This window comes from Schistocerca cancellata, chromosome 6 (assembly GCF_023864275.1).
Source record: "Schistocerca cancellata isolate TAMUIC-IGC-003103 chromosome 6, iqSchCanc2.1, whole genome shotgun sequence".
Lineage (NCBI taxonomy): Eukaryota > Metazoa > Arthropoda > Insecta > Orthoptera > Acrididae > Schistocerca > Schistocerca cancellata.
In genome coordinates this window covers 462,300,344-462,318,603 of record NC_064631.1, presented here as the reverse complement: position 1 = coordinate 462,318,603, position 18,260 = coordinate 462,300,344, and the positions used below count along the sequence as shown (strand labels likewise).

The following is an 18,260-nucleotide window of genomic DNA, read 5'->3' as shown; positions in this document are numbered from 1 at the left end:
GTAATTTCCGAATCGTCAGTCGAGACGGACAGTTACTCGCTCGGCGACGGCGGCGATTAGGCGCTCGCTGTCGGTAGCGCCAGCGGCGCGGGGCCGTAAAGCGAGCGATTTACGAGGCCGTTGCCGCTACCACGCGGCCATATTCTCGCCCCTTTTGGGTCAGGATGATTTATCACGGCGGCGGTGCATGGTGCGTGATGCGTGCTCCGTAAGCCTTCACGCAGGGACGGCCGGCAGCAGTCTAATCGTCGGCATTGTGCGCTTCCTAGAACGCCGTCCGCCGCCCACCGACGTCTGTCACGACACGCCGGCCAACGGGTGTCACCGGCCTCGGCTGCACCTCAGCGTACCTTCCCTTAAGGCGTGGGTGGACTTCTAAGTGTAACCCTACAGTATATCTCGAGTTAAGCTCACCGAGCGAGGTGGTGCAGTGGTTAGCACACTGGACTCGCATTCGGGAGGACGACGGTTCAATCCCGTCTCCGGCCATCCTGATTTAGGTTTTCCGTGATTTCCCTAAATCGCTTCAGGCAAATGCCGGGATGGTTCCTTTGAAAGAGCACGGCCGATTTCCTTCCCCATCCTTACCTCACCCGAGCTTGCGCTCCGTCTCTAATGACCTCGTTGTCGACAGGACGTTAAACACTAATATCCTCCTCCTCCTCCTCCTCCGAGTTAAGCTACGGTGGTCACATCTTGTCGGGCATTCAACTGCGCCAAATGGTCCAGACTAGACTGGACAAGCTTCAGCCTAAGAACTCATAAGCTGTTGTCAAGACACAGATGTAGCAGTCAGCTGAGTAGAATATCTGCGAGGGTGAGGCTACCTAGCGCTTCACGCCTGCCTGTGTTCAGTGGTATTAACACTTTGCCGTCCGGCGACACCACAGTGGTGTCGTGCGCGAAATAGCGGTCAACGGCCGGCGACACCACATTGGTGTCGTGTGCATGGTATCGAGCAGTGGCCGGTGACAGCACTTTAGTATCTTTTTCATTCTGTTGGTGTTTTGTTTAGGTAACAATAAGTTACACAACGTCAACATGTTCTTTGTTTTTATAAGTACTTGTGCACTTTCATCATGGCAGACGAGAGAGGCGATACGATTACTTACTATGAATACGCGGGCGTCTTGTCTGACGTTCCGGACGACTTGACCGATTGGGAAGATGACATTGGATATAAAAAAAATGGAAGTGAAGCAGAATGATCGGAAGATAGTAAAATACGTCCAAGAAGAATTCGGCGAACGCTACGGTTGCCAACTGATTCGGATGAATCAAAGGAAGAAGACAGACTATGATTTACTGAGGACCAACAATAAATTTGAAGGATCTCTGGGTCAGCACATATTTCTCAAAGATACACAGAGTGTCGTGGATATCGTAGAATTATATACTGGGAACGATCTATTTTAATGTATTAGCGACGAAACCAGCAAGTATTACAGTTAAAATTGCAATAGAAGGAAACTGGATTAAAAAAAAATGCCAAATTTGTCGACGTTACGGGACCCGAACTTAGAAAATGGTTTCGACTTGCTATCCTTATGGGAACTGTAAAAAAGGTAAGGACCATTGATTACTGGTCAACGAATCCGTTGATAGACACACCGATACGTCACAAAACGATGTCCCGCAACCGATTCAGACAAATATTATCATTTTTAGATTTTTCCGAGAACAACAATAAACCGGATAATGCCGACCGGCTTTTCAAAGTGCAGTTCGTAACTGATTATTTTTCAAAAAAGTTTAAAGAAACGTTTAATCTAAGTCAAAACATTTCAATTGATGAAGGAATGGTACCGTGGTGTGGAGAGTTAGATTTTAAAGTTTACAATCCATCGAAAATTACGAAATATGGCAAACTCACCGTATGCTGTGTGATTCGAGTACGAGATGCATTTCCTCATTCAAGATATATTCCGGCGCAGGACAACCTTTAGCAAAAGCAGTGATGGAACAGTTGACACCTTCTTATGGAAAGTGGCATCAGCTCTACATGGATAATTATTATAACACTGTAGAACTTGCAGAGAAGTTACTTGAAAAGAAAATTCGAGTTGTTGAACAATCTGGCGAAACAGAGGATTTCCGGAAAATTAAAGCTCGCAAAAGTCAATGTGTTTGAAGCTTGTCATCAACGGAAAGGTGACAAGCGGCCGGTGACAAGTAATCCGAAGTAGCGCTGCCGGCGCCAAGCGAATAAATTTGTACGAGGCGTGCGGACGGCAAAGGGGAAAAAGAAAAGGAAAGGTCATACTGCTGAAATGAGTTCTTTTGTTTCCACATGCGTTGCACCTATGCACTTCAAACTTCTTCGTGCATGCGCAATATCTTCGGCTCCTTGCTTCCAATAGGATGCGATGTCTGCGTAGCATTTCACGAATCCTACCTTACATCGGTTTTCTTGTCCAAATACTGGGTTAAAATCTTCATTATAACCATGCAGTATGAGAGCAACCCTCGCCCTTCCTAATCATGATTTAATAAAATAAGCCGACGCGTGTTTCGTGACCACAGAAAAAGAATTTCAGCAGTTGCATGTGCAATCCCAAAATTGAGTAGTTACTTATGCAGCAGCTACTGACATCTTCATGTCACAAATTAACAGTTTGCCATCATTTTTTGTAAGTATCAGAACACTAAAAAGGTGTGGTAATTTAACACATTTGCGTCTCTTTCACATAAATACCATCGCACTAACTATTGTTGCTTTAGACTAGGCTACAATGCACATGCAAATGAGTGCCACGTTTCTGTCACGCACATTCTTCGCAGAAGAGGATAATATTTAATTTGATGTCATTTAAACGGCTCATAGCTGTTCCTTCCTTCTGGAAAGAGTTGTATGCCTCCAGCTATTTTTTTCACCTATTGACACATACGATATACCTTTGTAACATCTGCACGTTATTCTAATTATGAAGTTACTGGTAATTAGCAGAACGTGCTGTCCAGTACGTGCCGGCCGCGGTGGCCGAGCGGTTCTAGGCGCATCAGTCCGGAACCGCGCTGCTACTACGGTCGCCGGGTTCGAATCCTGCCTCGGACATGGATGTGTGTGATGTCCTTAGGTTAGTTAGGTTTAAGTAGTTCTAAGTCTAGGGGACTGATGACCTTAGATGTTAAGTCCCAAAGTGCTTAGAGCCATCTGAACCATTCTGTCCAGTACGTCAACTCCGAGTGAAAATCGCGAAATGTTTTTCTTTATGTACTTCCATGATCAGTTCCGTATGGACGCCAAACCTGCTGTTGCATATGGCAGTAGACGTTTCTATTGTCGTTAGTCGAGGCTGTGGTCGCCAGCACCAAACCAAACAAACAGAGGGAGGAAAATGGCTCTGAGCACTATGTGACTTAACTTCTGAGGTCATCACTCCCCTAGAACTTAGAACTACTTAAACCTAACCAACCTAAGGACAACACAAACATCCATGCCCGAGGCAGGATTCGAACCTGCGACCGTAGCGGTAGCGCGGTTCCAGACTGTAGCGGCTAGAACCGCTCGGCCACTCCGGCCGGCCAAAGGGAGGACCTTTGGCTACTGTTACTGCAATTATCCCTTACCAGGTTTGATTAAATCCGTGTGCAGGAAATTACACATTCATGTTGCATGTGGCATAACCAAAGATTAAGGGATCGAGCCTCAACAGAAACTGATTCCTCTTGCACTGAACCGGGAATGCAGCAAAGAGCTTAAAATTGTCAAACCGGTTGCTATAGTAACATGAGATGCTGATTTCTCCGTCCCTAAAATGATAGTTATTCTTATGGTGAAAGCAGCTTAAGATTGAAACAGAGGTTTTTTGACCTTTGAATGCTTGTACTCTTATTCCTAATAACAGAAAGAGGTCACCTGAGTCGAATTCGACATCCATAGGGTTCGCTGATTACTATAAATTTATATCTAACTACCTGCACACCTGGAGTGTTGTGCAGGTAGACTGTATCTAGTTCATAAACGAAAGATAGTAGTTCAATAGTCATGATAATGATCTGGCACTAAGGTCACAAAAGTCATGAGATACCTCCTAATATCGTCTCGACGTGGGATGGACTCAACATGTCGTAGGAAGTCCCCAGCATAAACGTTGAGCCACGATCTCTCTACAGCTGTCCGTAATTGCGTAAGTGTTGTCAGTGCAGGATTTTGTGCACGAGTTGAACGCTCGATAATTTCCCATAAATGTTCGATGGTATTCATATCGGGCGATCAGTGGCCACATCATTCGCTCGAACTATCCACAATGTTCTTCAAACCAAAGGCGAACAATTGTAGCCTAGTGGCGTCTTCGGAAACATAATGTCCATAACTGGCTGTAGCCGAACATAACCGTTTCCAGTCAATGAGTGATTCAGGTGGACCCGTTCCATGTAAGCACACCCAACACTATTATGAAGCTATCATCAGCTTGCACAGTGCCTTGTTGACAACTTCGGTCCAAAGCTTCGTGGGGTCTGTGTCACACACTGTCCATACTGTCTGCTTCTACCAACTGAAATAAGGACTCATCTGACAAGGTCGTAGTTTTCCAGTCGCCTACGTCCGACCGATGTGGTCACAAGTCCAGGAGAGGCGCAGCAGGCGATGTGCTCTTACCAGAGGCACTTGGATCAGTCATCTGCTGCCATAGCCCATTAAAGCCAAATTTTGCCGTCCTGATATAACATATACGTTAGTCGCACGTCTTACATTGAGGTCTGCTGTTGTTTCGCGCCCTGGTGCTTCTCTGTTAGCACTGACGACTCTAAGCAAACGCTGCTGCTCTGGGTCGTTAAGTGAAGGCCGTCGGCAACTGAGTTGTCTATAGTGACGGGTAATGCCTGAAATTTAGTATTCTTGGCACGTTCTTGAACTGTGGATCTCGGTATATTGAATTCCCCAACTATTTCCGAAATGGAAATTCCATGCGCCTAGCTCCAGCTACCATTCCGCCTTCAAAGTCTCTTAATTCCCGTTCGCCTTACTTCCGCCCTCTATATACACTCCTGGAAATGGAAAAAAGAACACATTGACACCGGTGTGTCAGACCCACCATACTTGCTCCGGACACTGCGAGAGGGCTGTACAAGCAATGATCACACGCACGACACAGCGGACACACCAGGAACCGCGGTGTTGGCCGTCGAATGGCGCTAGCTGCGCAGCATTTGTGCACCGCCGCCGTCAGTGTCAGCCAGTTTGCCGTGGCATACGGAGCTCCATCGCAGTCTTTAACACTGGTAGCATGCCGCGACAGCGTGGACGTGAACCGTATGTGCAGTTGACGGACTTTGAGCGAGGGCGTATAGTGGGCACGCGGGAGGCCGGGTGGACGTACCGCCGAATTGCTCAACACGTGTGGCGTGAGGTCTCCACAGTACATGGATGTTGTCGCCAGTGGTCGGCGGAAGGTGCACGTGCCCGTCGACCTGGGACCGGACCGCAGCGACGCACGGATGCACGCCAAGACCGTAGGATCCTACGCAGTGCCGTAGGGGACCGCACCACCACTTCCCAGCAAATTAGGGACACTGTTGCTCCTGGGGTATCGGCGAGGACCATTCGCAACTGTCTCCATGAAGCTGGGCTACGGTCCCGCACACCGTTAGGCCGTCTTCCGCTCACGCCCCAACATCGTGCAGCCCGCTTCCAGTGGTGTCGCGACAGGCGTGAATGGAGGGACGAATGGAGACGTGTCGTCTTCAGCGATGAGAGTCGCTTCTGCCTTGGTGCCAATGATGGTCGTATGCGTGTTTGGCGCCGTGCAGGTGATCGCCACAATCAGGACTGCATACGACCGAGGCACACAGGGCCAACACGCGGCATCATGGTGTGGGGAGCGATCTCCTACATTGGCCGTACACCACTGGTGATCGTCGAGGGGACACTGAATAGTGCACGGTACATCCAAACCGTCATCGAACCCATCGTTGTACCATTCCTAGACCGGCAAGGGAACTTGCTGTTCCAACAGGACAATGCACGTCCGCATGTATCCCGTGCCACCCAACGTGCTCTAGAAGGTGTAAGTCAACTACCCTGGCCAGCAAGATCTCCGGATCTGTCCCCCATTGAGCATGTTTGGGACTGGATGAAGCGTCGTCTCACGCGGTCTGCACGTCTAGCACGAACGCTGGTCCAACTGAGGCGCCAGGTGGAAATGGCATGGCAAGCCGTTCCACAGGACTACATCCAGCATCTCTACGATCGTCTCCATGGGAGAATAGCAGCCTGCATTGCTGCGAATGGTGGATATACACTGTACTAGTGCCGACATTGTGCATGCTCTGTTGCCTGTGTCTATGTGCCTGTGGTTCTGTCAGTGTGATCATGTGATGTATCTGACCCCAGGAATGTGTCAATAAAGTTTCCCCTTCCTGGGACAATGAATTCACGGTGTTCTTATTTCAATTTCCACGAGTGTATGTACATATCGCTATCCCTTAACTTTAGTCACCTCAGTGTATTCCCTTTAAGCACAAATTACGGGAACTGATTTCCATAATAAAAGACGACTGAAAGCTTCTTCAGCCAATGAAACATGGACAGGAAGGCAAACCTTTGATATCACGTGAAGGACACGTGTCAAACTGCCTAGGATTACTACGTGAAACACTGAACGTAAAGTCCTGAACTTGGGTAAAATGTCCCCTGAAAAACGGTGATGAAGTGACTAAACCCAATCACTTAATACGATGGTACATTTAAACACTTGAGGGAGGAACTGGATACACTACCGTTACCCGAATTATGAAAAATGGGGTAGTAATTTATAGAGTTTGTAAACTCTGAGAAATACTTTTTTGTGTAGAATTTTAGGAGAAATTTTTTTTTGTAATTACTTTTCGTTTTCTGAAAATTATCCATTTCTTGTAAAAATTTAAACAGATAATAAGCTGCAATTTCATGGGGTCAAAATGGGGACGCGTGCTCCCTACTGGAGGGAACTTTTCTGTTTCCTGCTACTACACCCCATATGAGCATTTTCTCGAAGTTCCAGAACTTCATAAATTATTTCCCACATTTGTTGTATTTTTAACTAAATTTACTGAAGTATGTGGCACGTGGCGTGATCGCCAACAAAGCATCGACACTAAGACCTGAGCATTCAAATTAATCGCTAGAATTGTTATTGTCGTGTAAGCACTCCGCCACAGGCCGTGTATTATGAACAGGTGCTCGATCGTGTTGAAAGATGAAATCACCATCCCCGAATCACTGTTCAACAGTAAGAAACAAGAAGGTACTTAAAACTTCAGAGTAGGCCTGTGCTGTGAAAGTGCACGCAAAACAACAACGGGTGCAAGCCCCCTCCATGAAAAACACGACCACATCGTAACACCAACGCCTCCGAATTTTACTATTGGCACTACACACGCTGGCAGATGACGTTCATCGGGCATTCGCCACACCCACACCCTGCCATCGGATCACTACATTGATTCGTCACTCCACACAACGTTATTCCACTGTTAAATCGTCCCATGATTGCACTCCATACACAAAGCGAGGCGTCGTTTGGCATTTACCGGCGTAATTTGTGGCTTATGACCATGAAATCCACGTTTTCTCACCTCCCGCCTTACTATCATATTACTTGCAGTGGATCCTGATGCAGTGTTAAATTTCTGTGTGATGATCTGGATAGATGTCTGTCTATTACACATTACGACCTTCTTCCACTGCCGGCGGTCTCTGTCAGTCAACAGAAGAGGTCAGCCCGTACGCTTTTATGCTGCACGTGTCCTCACGTTTTCACTTCACTATCACATCGGAAACTAAGGATGTTTAGGAGAGTGGAAATGTCGTGTACAGACGTATGACTTAAGTGACAACCAGTCACCTGATACGTTCGAAGTCCGAAAGTTCCGCGGACCGCCCCGTTCTGCTCTCTCATGAGGTCTAATGACTAATGAGGTCGCTGAAATGGAGTACCTGGCAGTAGGTGGCAGCACAATGCACCTGATACGAAAAACGTATGTTTTTGGGGGTGTGCGGATACTTTTGATCACATAGTGTACTTGTAAAAAATTCAGAAATGTTGTTCTAAATGACACAATTGATTACTGAGACAATCTGAGCAGCCATTGTGTCGGAAAACACCGTATGACACGCCAATACCCACATCTAAGAATTTCTAACTTTTAAGGTACTTTACTAGTTCGTATTCGGACCCTACATTAATTGGAGGTGGAGTACTACTTGCATGAGGAATTGGAGGTATTGTATTTAATTTTTTTAATTTAAATGTAGCGCATTTGTGAGAAAACCGTTTGATAACTTCCCAAATAGTATTAGTTTTTATTTTATTTCCTGGTAATTTTGTGTTAGGCTTGTCACCAGTACTCTTCTGCAAAAAAGAACACTTGGTAGATGAATAACATTGATCTAGAAGAGCCGTGGATCCACGATCGAACATTACTCAACTTCATTTGTAGTTTCTCCCAATGCAGATGATGTACCTATCAGTGCTATGCTCGAAGAGACTAAGGACATATTTTACATCGTGATTATCAATTAGAGACTGAATTTGGAATTTCATATAAATGTAATTTGTCTAATAACACTTAAAAACTGAGACAGTCAAATGTCTTCCATAAATATCAAGAAATGGCAACCGGTGATTCCTCATAAATTAACTATTTTATAACGTTCTTAATGAATGTGTAAGTAGCTGTCTTGGACCGACTAGGAATCCACGGTTAATTAACTTAGTATCTCGTTCCTGAATGAGTTTCTCAAACGCTTCCTGTAGCATGAAATTGCACAGAAATGGGACGCAAGCAATAGGAAAACAAGAGAATTGGAATTAGGGGTGTATTTTATTTTTAAGAATTAAGCTGATGGATGAACAGCAGCTGGAGGAGGAAATAAATCTGTTCAAGACGTTTTTGCCGTACCTCTCCACAACCTTAAGAATGATTTGAGAATGATTGTTGTCACATTATTCAATACATATTCCTATTAAACGATTTAGACGTGAATATTCTTGTCAAGCAGCTGTCGTCTTGTCCCAGAACTAAACGTATGTATGTCTGATAATGACTTCCACCTCGAAATTGGCTATTAGATAAGTATTTTGAATGAAGTGACAAACCACTTGCTAGAATAAAAGTATCCACGAACATATCGTCGAGAAAGCTTTTGGGGCCGTGCTGAGAATTAACCCAAATTTTTAGTGGTTTCAAAACTCACTTCATTAGTGTGGAGCCCTAAATTGGCCCAATCACTTCCTCCTGTCATCTTTCACCAACTGAGTGGTTGTTGCAAATTTAATGACTTTGCCGTCGACTACAGGTACCTCCATGGAAGGATAAATAAAGGAGAATCATTTTGGGACTGAAGAAGATTAAGCTGCATTAAACATATTCCTCAGCTAGAGAGGAGGATGTTACCGCATCTGTTAAAGTGTTGAGCGATGGTCAATGTTCTGACTAGACGGAACTAGTTTCGTCCAGTCGTAACTGTGGGTTCACCGGCCGTGGTGGTCGAGCGGTTCTAGGAGCTACAGTCTGGAACGGCGCGACCGCTACGGTCGCAGTTTCGAATCCTGCCTCGGACATGGATGTGTGTGATGTCCTTAGGTTAGTTAGGCTTAAGTAGTCCTAAGTTCTAGGGGACCGATGACCACAGAATTTACGTCCCATAGTGCTCAGAGACATTTGAACCATTTTTAACTGTGGGTTCTTTGATTGCTTGGGGAGAAGGGTTACCAAACTAGATTGCATGAAATATTAGTTCGCTTCACGTTATTACATAAATGAGTAAAAGATTTACTCAGCTTTTTTGCAAAACAGGAGTACTTGATAATTTACAACCGTCACTGACTGAGGAAGCACCACTAGATACATTAAGTTACAAATTTGTTCTCTTGAGGTACAATGTTGGACGTTTACAACGATACATTTCATCAGAAACTTTGAGAGTTCTCATTATCATACTATGATGTTGACTGATGTAGCTCTTGCATACTCGACGCTGGATGAATCTCAGCATGAGTGCACTGCAGTGCTTGAGGAGATGCGTGGTCTTCAAGAGCGCTTCCCATACACCGTTGCCGATTCCAGCGAGCCCTCGCTAACATCTGTGGCATCGATACGCTTTGCTTACTTTGATGTGGCACCGTGATCTCTGGACGATACCACAGTTAGAAACCAGTGGAAAAAAATACACATATCGTACAAGTCGGCTTAAGTAATTGGAGACCTGCAATCTATATTTACAAAAATGCATGTATATGTGAATATTCCAACGTAGCTCTGAAATACCTGGCACAAATTCGACCAAACTTCGCGCACATACAGCTTAGTATCAAAAGGGACTGCATCGGTAATACATTTCTATCAAAGTTAACTGAGGGGTGCGAATAATGGGCGTGGCAATTGAAATAATAGACGTCGAATAATATCTAGAGTATTCGGTGTAGCTCAGTGAGATTTCACCATAGAAACATGAGTAATGGTGGAAAGGATGTGATATGTATACGGAATTTACACTTTTAAACACTTTTAGAAATATGTCATCAAATTAACTTTGCTTTTGTATTATAGATGGGTTTGATTCCTATACCTATCCAAAAGAAGACTGAGTAAGTAAATAAATGAGCAGCACCGTGTTATCAGCTAGGCTATTATAAACGTTTCAGAATTCCGAAATCAGTTTGTTGTGATGGAGAGAATATCTAGATCGGTATTTTATTGGAATTAAACGTCCGTTATTAAGCTGTAAGGCAACATTTGGTTTATTCTTCATTTTCTGACCCTGATCGGTAAAAATTATACCTGTGTCATGCAAAAGCTAAAGAGCTCTGAGCTACTACGTTAATCTTCATGATCTGTATACTTCACTTGTTAAAAATATTACATTATTGACTTTTGACTTATATCTGTCTATGAGCAACTAAATAAATGCAATTTTCGTTTCGCTAGACGCGTTTCATCTTCCTTTTTGGGGCCCGCATCTCGTGGTCGTGCGGTAGCGTTCTCGCTTCCCACGCCCGGGTTTCCGGGTTCGATTCCCGGCGGGGTCAGGGATTTTCTCTGCCTCGTGATGGCTGGGTGTTGTGTGCTGTTCTTAGGTTAGTTAGGTTTAAGTAGTTCTAAGTTCTAGGGGACTGATGACCATAGATGTTAAGTCCCATAGTGCTCAGAGCCATTTGAACCATTTTTCCTTTTTGGGGCATCTTCATCCGTCTGATTCACGTATCATTCTCATATCAGGAGTTACAGATTAGACATTTTGAGCTTTATAGCTACTATCTGGGGCAAGTCACACAAAGTAGACAATTCACTAACCTAGAATTTAATCATGGGCAACGTTCCACGTTACAGAACCTTGTCACGTGTTAAAGGAATAGGGAATGATTTTTGATTCAGCTATGGGTTCTTGTGAAACATTACATATTCTTAATTAAAAAAAAACCACGTTTTTCCCCTTGGTTCATAAACTTTATTATTATTAGAAAACCAGTGTGCTAGAAAATGAGCTTATAACACCAAACTTAGTTCGTACAGTAATAATGAAGTTTGTGAAGTGGCTATAATTGTGTTTTGTTTAGTTAGTAAAAAAGACAGTACGAAATAGATTTGGAAAGCATAGTTAATAATGCACAGCTTCCAATTCCTAATGGCCTTGTTCCCTCTGACATATAGCTTGAGAAATTCTTTTGGTGTAATAGATAAGTGTTCAGTGAGTTTAGTAATTATGGATTCTAAACCGAACTCCGTTGTTTTCTGGACTCGGACATTTGTGGGCCATTGAATGAATCGCGTCTTTGACGTACTGGTTCAAAACAACGGCAGCGACCGTGAAAAAGGATGACGAAGACAGGAGACGGAGGTGCGTGTCACTGCACCTGCGTAACGGTTCCAAAGCCACACGCAACTGACCACCTGGGTCTGACGCCGCAAGGCACAGTACGTGGTGGCTACGGAAAGGCCACAGTGCAGCGCTACATCTGTCAACCACAAAAAATTCTGACTGCTCACAGTTAGTGCAGCATTATCGCATTCTGGAGGATGGCAACCTACACCTATATACATATTTCGGAAGCCGTTGTACAGTACATGGCTGATGATTTTTGTAACACCTCCGTTTTTATCGCGGCCTGATCTGATCGAATAGCAGCCCAATATTCCTTATTAACATGACCGTGAACCTAATGGGGCTGGACTGCTACGGAAGTTGTTACTTTCTAGTTCGTCCTGTTCAATACTATAATACTGAATGTCTGGTAATAAGGAACACCAACACAGTTTTACTAATTACGAACTTATATTCTTCTCAAAACACAAAAAGGAGACAGCCACTGCCTTCGTCATACATATCTAATTACGTCTAATCTCAGCACAGGCTTTCTTCATTTTCCATTATCGTCACACGCTAATCCATCACTGCATCCAACACTGCAACCCAAGGTTGCAGTGCATGCCGTTGACATTTGCATTGTTCTGCGGATAGTTTGAAGTTTCTGTCTTAAAAACTTGCAATATATTATGCTTAAAATACTTAGTATATTTAGTCATAGGCTTAATCTTGCGAGGATACGCAGTCATCAGACGACGAGACCTACGACACAGGCGCATGCCAACCGCTGCACGATGGTAGCGGGGACGCCACCTATGAAGCACTCGCTTCTTCATTACTGTCTTCCGAAATCGAAATACACGCCTCTGTGCTCGAGTTGAGGGCATCATTTTCATACTCCTCAACCTCAACAGACAATTGGTTTACAGTGAGTAATAAGGCAAGAGGCATGAACAACTTTCAATCTAGATACCAAAGGCTTGTCACCAATGGCAAATTCATTACTCACATAAATTACGAGATCGGAATGTGCAATGCCCATAGGCGGCTTGCTCTTTACACTTACAGTAACCAAACGGCCCTCAGCTATTCGTTTCCAAATATACGAATAATTGCGCCATACGCGCCATTCGAAGTCTTCAAATAAAATCACTTATGTCTTACCAGGCTCATATCCACTAAAACCAAATTGGTCAGATATAGGTAATAACACACGATATCTAGCAATTATAGACTCAATTAAAGTACGTTTACCAATATTAGTATCACCATAAAGATAAAGTTGATCTTCCCTTACCTTCCCCCAATGATACGACGCGTTATACCAGTGGACTACGTCACCAGTCCAATCAAGATATGGACAGTCAAATTTAGTAAACGGACGCTGAACGTGACGTTTATCCTTAGAGGTACGAACGAATTGTTGAGTGTACCTCAGATGATGTGAAAACATACAAACAAGTGGATCAGTGTAGTCAGTCACAAAAAAAAGGTTCAAATGGCTCTGAGCACTATGCGACTTAACTTCTGAGGTCATCAGTCGCCTAGAACTGAGAACTAAGTAAACCTAACTAACCTAAGTACATCACACACATCCATGCCCGAGGAGTCAATCACAGTTGTCTTTCGGCAAAACGGGTATTCTTCATGGTCCTGCAGTGTTTTGTTAATGCGTACTGAATTTTACACTTACTAATGCTGATGCTAGTGCACATGGTAATGGTTGGGTAAAGTAGAGACTGTATCAGGGCTGGAGACTTTTAACAGCCGTGAAGTTATTGCTCATCGTACATTTCAGGTATGTGAAGTGTATACATCTTACTGTATGTCCACAATGCTGTTGGTTCTTAGGACAAGGAATCGTCGTAAAGTAACTGAATCAGAATCTGTGTCCGAATGGGTTAAAGGTGCACTAAATTGTGTCAAGATTAAAGTTGTAGGTGATGTAACACATTACTATAGAAACTGAAATAAAGTACCTGTCCTTTCCTTGAGAAAATAGAAAAATAATAATGAATATTACACGACAGCAAAAAAGAAACCTATTGACGTAAAAGTAAATGGGATTAGAAATGAAAAATGCAGTTACCCTGTAACATGCGAAAATGTCAGAAATTAATCCTGAACAACCTCTGAAATTTGGTCAGTGCAGTTATGGCTCATCCTGTGTAGACGTATATCTCCTGGTGGAATCAGTAGTGTCGAACAGTCTTCGCTGAATATCAGCTACTTTAACCCGTTCCGCGAGATAAACGTCGGCATTCACCTAAAGATCCTCTTTTAAGTTTATATTGTAGCACGGGCTACAACGACCTGCCACGATCTTGAAGCCCTGTCTCTGAATTTATTTAATATCTACTGTCATGCCTACTTGACAAGAACTACCATCGCCCTAGTATCACTCTTCGGGAGCAGCGCCTGTGCATTACGATAACCACATAATTTAATTAATTTTGGGACGCATCATCTGCGCCAACTTAGATCATAGGTTTGTACTTACACACTACAGCCATGAGTCAATGCGATCAGCATCTCCTAGACAGTCAGCATTTTAAATACGCTTATTGTAGTAAAAAGAGCTGCACCTAAGAGGATGCGACGATTCCACTGCAGTACCAATGATTACTTTTGCACTGTCGGCCATCAACTGTAGGAGCGTGGTTGGAACCGAGATTCATGGGCATCAGCTGGCACAAGAGCTCCCAGCCAGCCTTGCCGGCCAGTACAACAGCAATTATCGTCACTAATCAACAGAAACATGGACCTTGCCGTTGGTGGGGAGGCTTGCGTGCCTCAGCGATACAGATAGCCGTACCGTAGGTACAACCACAACGGAGGGGTATCTGTTGAGAGGCCAGACAAACGTGTGGTTCCTGAAGAGGGGCAGCAGCCTTTTCAGTAGTTGCAGGGGCAACAGTCTGGATGATTGACTGATCTGGCCTTGTAACATTAACCAAAACAGCCTTGCTGTGCTGGTACTGCGAACGGCTGAAAGCAAGGGGAAACTACGGCCGTAATTTTTCCCGAGGGCATGCAGCTTTACTGTATGATTAAATGATGATGGCGTCCTCTTGGGTAAAATATTCCGGAGGTAAAATAGTCCCCCATTCGGATCTCCGGGCGGGGACTACTCAAGAGGATGTCGTTATCAGGAGAAAGAAAACTGGCGTTCTACGGATCGGAGCGTGGAATGTCAGATCCCTTAATCGGGCAGGTAGGTTAGAAAATTTAAAAAGGGAAATGGATAGGTTAAAGTTAGATATAGTGGGAATTAGTGAAGTTCGGTGGCAGGAGGAACAAGACTTCTGGTCAGGTGACTACAGGGTTATAAACACAAAGTCAAATAGGGGTAATGCAGGAGTAGGTTTAATAACGAATAGGAAAATAGGAATGCGGGTAAGCTACTACAAACAGCATAGTGAACGCATTATTGTGGCCAAGATAGATACGAAGCCCACACCTACTACAGTAGTACAAGTTTATATGCCAACTAGCTCTGCAGATGACGGAGAAATTGAAGAAATGTATGATGAAATAAAAGAAATTATTCAGATAGTGAAGGGAGACGAAAATTTAATAGTCATGGGTGACTGGAATTCGAGTGTAGGAAAAGGAAGAGAAGGAAACGTAGTAGGTAAATATGGATTGGGGCTAAGAAATGAAAGAGGAAGCCGCCTGGTAGAATTCTGCACAGAGCACAACTTAATAATAGCTAACACTTGGTTTAAGAATCATGATAGAAGGTTGTATACATGGAAGAACCCTGGAGATACTAAAAGGTATCAGATAGATTATATAATGGTAAGACAGCGATCTGGAACCAGGTTTTAAATTGTAAGACATTTCCAGGGGCAGATGTAGACTCTGACCACAATCTATTGGTTATGACCTGTAGATTAAAACTGAAGAAACTGCAAAAAGGTGGGAATTTAAGGAGATGGGACATGGATAAACTGAAAGAACCAGAGGTTGTACAGAGTTTCAGGGAGAGCATAAGGGAACAATTGACAGGAATGGGGGAAAGAAATACAGTAGAAGAGGAATTGGTAGCTTTGAGGGATGAAATAGTGAAGGCAGCAGAGAATCAAGTAGGTAAAAAGACGAGGGCTAGTAGAAATCCTTGGGTAACAGAAGAAATATTGAATTTAATTGATGAAAGGAGGAAATATAAAAATGCAGTAAATGAAGCAGGCAAAAAGGAATACAAACGTCTCAAAAATGAGATCGACAGGAAGTGCAAAATGACTAAGCAGGGATGGCTAGAGGACAAATGTAAGGATGTAGAGGCTTATCTCACTAGGGGTAAGGTAGATATTGCCTACAGGAAAATTAAAGAGACCTTTGGAGATAAGAGAACCACTTGTATGAACATCAAGAGCTCAGATGGAAACCCAGTTCTAAGCAAAGAAGGGAAAGCAGAAAGGTGGAAGGAGTATATAGAGGGTCTATACAAGAGCGATGTACTTGAGGACAATATTATGGAAATGGAAGAGGATGTAGATGAAGATGAAATGGGAGATACGATACTGCGTGAAGAGTTTGACAGAGCACTGAAAGACCTGAGTCGAAACAAGGCCCCCGGAGTAGACAACATTCCATTGGAACTACTGACGGCCTTGGGAGAGCCAGTCCTGACACAACTCTACCATCTGGTGAGCAAGATGTATGAAACAGGTGAAATACCCTCAGACTTCAAGAAGAATATAATAATTCCAATCCCAAAGAAAGCAGGTGTTGATAGATGTGAAAATTACCGAACAATCAGTTTAATAAGCCACAGCTGCAAAATACTAACACGAATTCTTTACAGACGAATGGAAAAACTAGTAGAAACCGACCTCGGGGAAGATCAGTTTGGATTCCGTAGAAATACTGGAACACGTGAGGCAATACTGACCTTACGACTTATCTTAGTAGAAAGATTAAGGAAAGGCAAACCTACGTTTCTAGCATTTGTAGACTTAGAGAAAGCTTTTGACAATGTTGACTGGAATACTCTCTTTCAAATTCTAAAGGTGGCAGGGGTAAAATACAGGGAGCGAAAGGCTATTTACAATTTGTACAGAAACCAGATGGCAGTTATAAGAGTCGAGGTTCATGAAAGGGAAGCAGCGGTTGGGAAGGGAGTAAGACAGGGTTGTAGCCTCTCCCCGATGTTATTCAATCTGTATATTGAGCAAGCAGTAAAGGAAACAAAAGAAAAATTCGGAGTAGGTATTAAAATCCATGGAGAAGAAATAAAAACTTTGAGGTTCGCGGATGACATTGTAATTCTGTCAGAGACAGCAAAGGACGTGGAAGAGCAGTTGAACGCAATGGACAGTGTCTTGAAAGGAGGATATAAGATGAACATCAACAGAAGCAGAACGAGGATAATGGAATGCAGTCAAATTAAATCGAGTGATGCTGCGGGAATTTGGTTAGGAAATGAGACACTTAAAGTAGTAAAGGAGTTTTGGTATTTGGGGAGCAAAATAACTGATGATGGTCGAAGTAGAGAGGATATAAAATGTAGACTGGCAATGGCAAGGAAAGCGTTTCTGAAGAAGAGAAATTTGTTAACATCGAGTATAGATTTAAGTGTCAGGAAATCATTTCTGAAAGTATTTGTATGGAGTGTAGCCATGTATGGAAGTGAAACATGGAAGGAAAATAGTTTGGACAAGAAGAGAATAGAAGCTTTCGAAATGTGGTGCTACAGAAGAATGCTGAAGATTAGATGGGTAGATCACATAACTAATGAGGAAGTATTGAATAGAATTGGGGAGAAGAGAAGTTTGTGGCACAACTTGACCAGAAGAAGGGATCGGTTGGTGGGACACGTTCTGAGGCATCAAGGGATCACCAATTTAGTATTGGAGGACAGCGTGGAGGGTAAAAATCGTAGGGGGAGACCAAGAGATGAATACACTAAGCAGATTCAGAAGGATGTAGGTTGCAGTAGGTACTGGGAGATGAAGAAGCTAGCACAGGATAGAGTAGCATGGAGAGCTGCATCAAACCAGTCTCAGGACTGAAGACCACAACAACAACCACAACAACAACAATCAACAGAAAGTGCACCATGCCCGGGCGACTTGTTCAATGGCAAGTTAAGTAGACAGAGAGAGAGGCCGGGAGGTGGTCATGATTACAGGAAGCCCTGCACGCTTGTCATATGGGATCTGGACATCCAAAATGCGCCATGAGGAGGGAGGAACGTTGATTTGCCTGCCACGCGAGAACAGATTCGACGGCAACGATAAGGGCCATTCAACGGGCTGTCCTGCCTTCTATGCAACATCCTTCAAGTGCTAGTACCATTGGTGATTGCTTGACACAGGGCGCGCTGCACGCCAACCGCTAAGACTCCTGCCACTCTCACCTCAGCAGCGTCGCATCCGATTCTGTAGTGTCGGCAACGACAGACATGGGATGCTTGCTGCAAGCCGGTTACATGTCATCTTTAGTGACGAGTCCCGCTTCTACC

General features: G+C 43.9%; 1 non-coding gene across 1 annotated transcript; it reads left to right on the top strand.

Annotated features, from left to right (window-relative positions):
* Nucleotides 1–416: 416 nt before the first annotated feature.
* On the top strand, nucleotides 417–489 carry Trnaa-cgc (transfer RNA alanine (anticodon CGC)). The gene has a single exon. It is a non-coding gene; the product is annotated as a tRNA-Ala (tRNA).
* The last annotated feature ends 17,771 nt before the right edge of the window (nucleotides 490–18,260 follow it).